The 6,209-nt window shown below is 44.8% G+C and overlaps 1 pseudogene; it reads right to left on the bottom strand.

Annotated features, from left to right (window-relative positions):
• Positions 1 to 1,878: 1,878 nt before the first annotated feature.
• On the bottom strand, positions 1,879 to 2,978 carry LOC147828165 (olfactory receptor 7D4-like; annotated as a pseudogene).
• Between the last annotated feature and the right edge of the window lie 3,231 nt (positions 2,979 to 6,209).

The following is a 6,209-nucleotide window of genomic DNA, read 5'->3' as shown; positions in this document are numbered from 1 at the left end:
GGAGGTGACCAAGGACCATAAGCTAGTTGTTATTGTTTAGATCAATAATGATCTCACAAAAGTCTTGTGCTCTCAGAGATGGGGCTTTTGTAAGTTAGTTGGATAATGACAGTGCTGTATTTGTAGATGATTGCATGATGGGATTGGAAGTGGCAGATAACTTCAGGGATGACTTGGAAAGCATATTTCCCTCCCCAGCTCCACCTTTTTCTCTCTGCTTCTTATCCACCAAGATGTGAGCAACTTTCCTCTGCAGGATTTCCACCATACAGTTTCTCTCCTTGAAGCCAGTCAATTATAGACTGAAACCTCTAATAACCCTGAGGCCAAATAGTAGTTTCTTCTCCCATAAGTTTGTGGATATTGGGTATTGGTCAGTGATGAGGAAGTAAGACACACCAGTTAGGTCTATCACAATAATAAGCATTTATCTATACATTCAAATATTGTAGGGCCAGGGAGTTAGCTCTGTAGCACCATATCTGCCTCGCAAGTGCAAGGTCCTGACTTTCATTCCTGGATATATATATATATATATATTATGTTCATCTGCATCAGAAAGTCCACCTTAGAGATGATTCTTTTGTGTTTAAATATCCACAATCATCTTGGGACCAGAGCAGTGATGAAATATGTCAGTAATGGACAAGACAAAGAACAAGTATAGGGGGGTGTGGTGGAGGGAGTCAGACATCACGTCCAGGATGATAACCAGATTTCCAAAGTACTGTGACCAGGTACTTGGGTGGGAATAGCAGTTACGTATTCTCTGAGAGATTCATGAGGTACAATCTGAGACAGGTATTCCATTTTGTAAGTCTACATATTTTGAACACTCTTTGAAATAGAAATGCAGCTTGGGAAAAGGAGAAACTGGAACCTAGCACTCTGATATTTTGAGTTGGCATATTCACAGGAAATGCATCCATAACTGATACGTACAAATCTTAAAGAATTTTCTTTCTTTTGGGAAACATATTCTTCCTAGCACTCTTGCATTATTGGTGGTTGTGGTATTCATGACTTCATTAAGGAATACACTGTTATGGGATCATCTGCAAAAGTACATTCTGTCATGGACATGAGCCTAATTATACTGCATATGAGAGTACTGAAACAGATAAATGTGTCTGCATATCTGTTATGGTCTATTCATAATAATCAAAAGATGTAAATCATTAAAATAATCTTCCATGAGTAAGTGAACAAAATGTTTGTTTATGCAATAGAGCATTATTCAACAGGAAAAGGAAATGGAGGAAGTTAACATTACCAAATGAATGTGTCCAAATGAGGGAGGAAGAGAAAGCAGGGGATGAGAGCAAGAAAAAAGTGTTCAGAAAACAAAGAAGAAAACAACTAAGGCAGGAAGATGAGGGAACAGACATAAGGAAAAAAAATAAAGCAAACCACATTAGGATAAAGTAAGACTCCCAAAAATTATAATAGCTCCCAGCCACTCTAGGTATTGTATCATTATAAATGCAAAATGGCAAATTCAGCCAGATATGACAAGTATTTTGATGATCTATATTTCCTTTCCCTGGTCAAAAGCAAGATTACAACCATGTTATGGTGAAGATCATTATCATTCAAGTAAATATTTTTTGAAAAAAAATCTTCATTTGATATGTTCTCATCATGTTCAAAATCTCAGAAATGTCTAGAAATCTTACTAAATTTGAAATTTTGTGTTTCAGGCATAAAAAACAAATACAAAAATACAAAGAAAATACTGATGGAGTTTGATGAAGATAAACAAATATGAAAAAATATTAATAAAGGACAAAACATATGTGGTTTGGAAATATCAGAAAGTATATAATTTTAAGAGGGAAAAAAACTCAGCCTATTGAAATTCACAAGCATTTGTCTTACAGGCTGTAACATCCTCTTAGTTCTGAGATCAGTGGTCCACAAAGGACAAGAGGCTGCTTTGCTGAGGAGTCTTCCCAGGGCTCACTTCACATCCTTGTTCCTCAGGCAGTAGATGAAGGGGTTCAGCATGGGGGTCACCACAGTGTACATCACAGAAGCCACTGCTTTTCCCTGATAAAAATGGATCACTTCAGAACTAAAGTAAACCCCAAGTCCTGTTCCATAGAACAAGGAGACCACACAGAGATGAGACAAACAGGTAGAAAATGCTTTGTACCTGCTTGTTGTGGAGAATATTCTCATTAAAGAAGAGACAATTTGAAAGTAAGAAAAGAGGATTCCACAGACAGGAAACAATCATTAGGACAATTGCCACATATAGAAATATGTTATTGATGAGGGTTCCAGAGTTGGCCACCTCGAGAACCTGAGCCAGTTCACAAAAGAAATGAGGAAATTCAGTGCTCATAGAGAAATTGAGTTGCATAATTAGGAGAATATGAATAATGGAGACACATATGATTATAAGCCATGATATCATAAGCGGGAGGCCACAGAACTGAGAATTCATGATGAGTGTGTATTTCAGGGGGTAGCAGATTGCTATGAAGTGGTCATAGGCCATCACAGTCAGTAGAAAATTATCCATTCCTGAAAAAATTATAAAAAAGTATACCTGAGTGAGGCATTCTGTGTAGGAGATGTCTTTTTTCTGTGCTTGGATGTTCACCAGCATCTTTGGGACTGTGGTGGAGATGAAGCCAATGTCCACAAAGGACAGGTTACAGAGGAAGAAGTACATGGGGGTGTGGAGGTGGGAGTCATACGTAGCAGCCAGGACAATGAGCAGGTTCCCAAGCACTGTGACAAGGTACATGGACAGGAAGAATCCAAAGAGAATGGACTGAACTTCTGGATCCTCAGAGAGGCCCATCAGGAGGAACTGTGCTAGTCCTGTGTGGTTTTCTGCACACATGTCCCTCTTTTATCTTTAGGAGAAGGAAGAAACAGCAGTGTTCAATGGACAACCATTGGCCCTTCAAGTGGTTAACACCTCAAAATAGCATCTTTTTATGGACACTTTTTAATCACATTGTGTCACTCAGTGGCAGTGGTTCATTCAGCCGAATGGCAGCTCATTCCTTTTTAAATGTGAATACTAATTTCTACTTCCTTTAATGTGTCAGATATTTCTTCTGTCTTTATATCATTGACTCCCTTGTTTATTTTCTATTTTTAATCCATGAATGATTAAATTTTTATTTGATATCAATTCTCAAAAATACTTGAAAGCTTTTCATCTATTTTCTATGATAATCTTGATACTTCTTTATTTTACTATCTTTACAATAGTGATTAAACAATGATTCTTGTGGGGGGCCTTGCCCCCCCCACTGGAATTCTTGAGTGCCCATTACGGACATGCCCGGGCTTGTTGCAGATCTACCCGGCAACAAGGAAGTAGCCCCAGTACACTTCTCTTGCTCCTCCCCTCTCGCCCTACGGTATATATGTTGTAGCAGCTTCCGCAATAAACGAGGCTTGATCAGAAACCTGTCTTGTCTCCATCTCTCGTGTCCCCTGTCCCCTCTCATCCTCGCTCCCCCTCTAGGGTCTCCATTGACTTACCCGCGGGCCGGGACAAGTGGCGCCCAACGTGCGGCCAGAGAACGGGGGATCCAGTGAAGGACGCTGCTCAGGGGCCCTAAGATTAAGATTGAGGAACAAAGAGCACACTCGACACAGGAGAGGCTTGCAATTGATGTAGACCTGCCGTCTTTTTCGCACCTCGGTAAGTTGAGCAGCGATTATGGGACAGGGCATTAGTCAGCATGAATTGTTTGTGCAAGGTCTCAAGGAGACATTACAGGCACGAGGGGTAAAGGTTACAGTCAAACAATTGCTGAATTTTTTGATTATATTAAAGATCTCTGTCCCTGGTTCCCTGCTGAGGGAACCATTGACGAAAAGAGATGGAAAAGGGTAGGGGAAGCTCTTCAGGATTACTATGCCGCTTGCGGACCCGGAAAGGTCCCGATTGCGGCGTTCTCGTATTGGAATTTTATCAATGATATTATTTTCCCAAAAACGAGGGACCCACTGGTAGCTCAAGCTATCCAGGTTGGGGAGATAGCCCTCCGTACGGGTGAGGATCCAACGCCTCCAGGTGGCTCAGACGCAGTCTCCCGGGACGCCAATATGGCGCCGGGACCCAGGCCCGTTAAGGCCATGACTTCCTCGCCAGACGAGGAGAAGGACTTGATGTCCTTTGACAGTGACGATGATCCCGCCCCCGACAGACGTAACGCTCCCTCGGACCAATCCCAGACGGCCACGATCCCTGCCAAGCCCTATAAGGCAAAGCTTCACCGGACCCCTGCCTCCTCTCCTTCCGCTCCTGCTTCTGAAGCAGCCCCACCCCTGTGGGAGGTTCCGCCCCTATATCCCTCCCTTCAAGCCTATCGCTGCCCGCCTCCACTCCCAGATCCGCCCCAACATGGCTCCGGGACTGACGAGTCTGCGGGGGGGGGGGCACTGCGGGGCGGCTCTGGGTGCCCCCCTCCTTACATTCCTCTGGGCCCCAACACTCCTGCTCTGGCATATCCTGTTGTTGATCCCCAAAAGGAACTCCGGGACAAGATAAAATTTCTAAAAGTACAAATAAGATTGGAAAAGGAACATCAAGAACTTATTACCCAGCTTGAAGGCTTAAGAACAGGCAAAGCCTATAAAAATGTCCGTAGAGAAGACAAACTTAAGCCACGACCCCCCGTTAGAGGGGCGGCCCCTAGGGTGCCATCCGGGTCAGGAGTATCCCTGAAACTTAAAAATGCGGAAGCCTTTCCCGTAACTGAAACTACTGACGCACAGAGACAGGCGTGAAGACACCACAGTGGTTTCGATTTTAAGGTCATTAAAAAATTTAAAACGGCCGCAGCTCAATACGGGGCCACTGCAACTTACACCATGGCTATTTTAGAATCGGTGGCAGAAAATTGGCTCACCCCAATTGATTGGCAGACTCTGGCCTGCGCCACCCTTACAGGAGGTGATTATTATGGAAATCTAAATATGTTAAAAATTGCCGAGAAACTGCTAGGCGCAATGCTCAGGCGGGGAATGGATGGGTGCTTGACATGCTCCTTGGGGAGGGGCCTACGCCGCCAACGACCAACAAATACAATTTGATGCGGGGTTATATGCCCAGATTCAGACCACCGCCACTAGGGCCTGGAAAAAGCTCCCCTCCAAAGGAGATGTGAGTGCCTCCCTCACTAACATTCGGCAGGGCCCAGACGAGCCGTTTGCGGACTTTGTCCACCGCCTTCTCACAGCGGCAGGCCAAATTTTTGGGAGCGCAGAAACCGGGACAGATTTTGTTAAACAGCTTGCTTTTAAAAATGCAAATGCTGCTTGCCAGGCCGCCATCCGCCCTTATAAAAAAACTGATCTCTTAGGTTACATTCGCCTTTGCTCAGAAATTGGGACTGCCTACCAACAGGGACTTGCTATGGCTGTTGCCATACAGGGTTACACGGTCAAACAGTTTTTGTCGCGCCGCCCAGGCAACAAATGTTTCCGGTGCGAGACAACGGGTCATTTTGCCAAAGAATGTCAGGCCCCTAGGGCGTCGGCCCCTAGGGCCACACCTCCGGGGCCTTGCCCTCGATACAATAAATGGAGACATTGGGCAAATAAATACAAGTCCATGACTGACGCTCAAGGCTGGCCCCTCCCGCTTGTCCATAACCTGGACCAGGGAAATGGGAGAGGGGGCCAGCCCCGGGCCCCCGCACCCAAACAAATTTACGGGGCACTCAATTTTGCTCCAACAAACAACAATCCATTTCAGACCTCTTCAGAACAACAACGGGAAGTGCCAGACTGGACCTCAGGTCCACCGCCCACACAGTATTGACTCCAAAAATAGGGGTACAGGCCCCCCCGACAGGGGTCTTTGGACCCCTACCTAAAGAGACCTTTGGGCTTGTAATAGACAAGAGCAACAGCACTATGGATGGGCTGCTGATCTACCCGGGGTGATTGATAGTGATTATTCCGGAGAGATTAGAGTTATGGTTTCTTCCCCCAAAGTCATTAACACCATTCAATCAGGCCGAAGATTTGCTCAATTGTTACTCCTTCCCCTTCTCTCTACCTCTAATAAGGCTCTTAACAACGCCCGAGGCAGCCAGGGATTCGGCTCATCCGATGTCTACTGGTCGGAGATGCTTTCAGCCCAGAAGCCTCTCATGACCTTGTGGTTAGATGGGAGACAGTTTGCTGGATTGGTAGACACTGGTGCTGATGTAACTATCATCAAGGGAAAA

The sequence above is a fragment of the Heterocephalus glaber genome, unplaced genomic scaffold (assembly GCF_053883595.1).
Source record: "Heterocephalus glaber isolate CG9 unplaced genomic scaffold, H.glaber_assembly_v1.0 deba00001247, whole genome shotgun sequence".
In the NCBI taxonomy this organism is placed as follows: domain Eukaryota; kingdom Metazoa; phylum Chordata; class Mammalia; order Rodentia; family Bathyergidae; genus Heterocephalus; species Heterocephalus glaber.
This window is presented reverse-complemented; position numbering and strand designations above follow the sequence as displayed.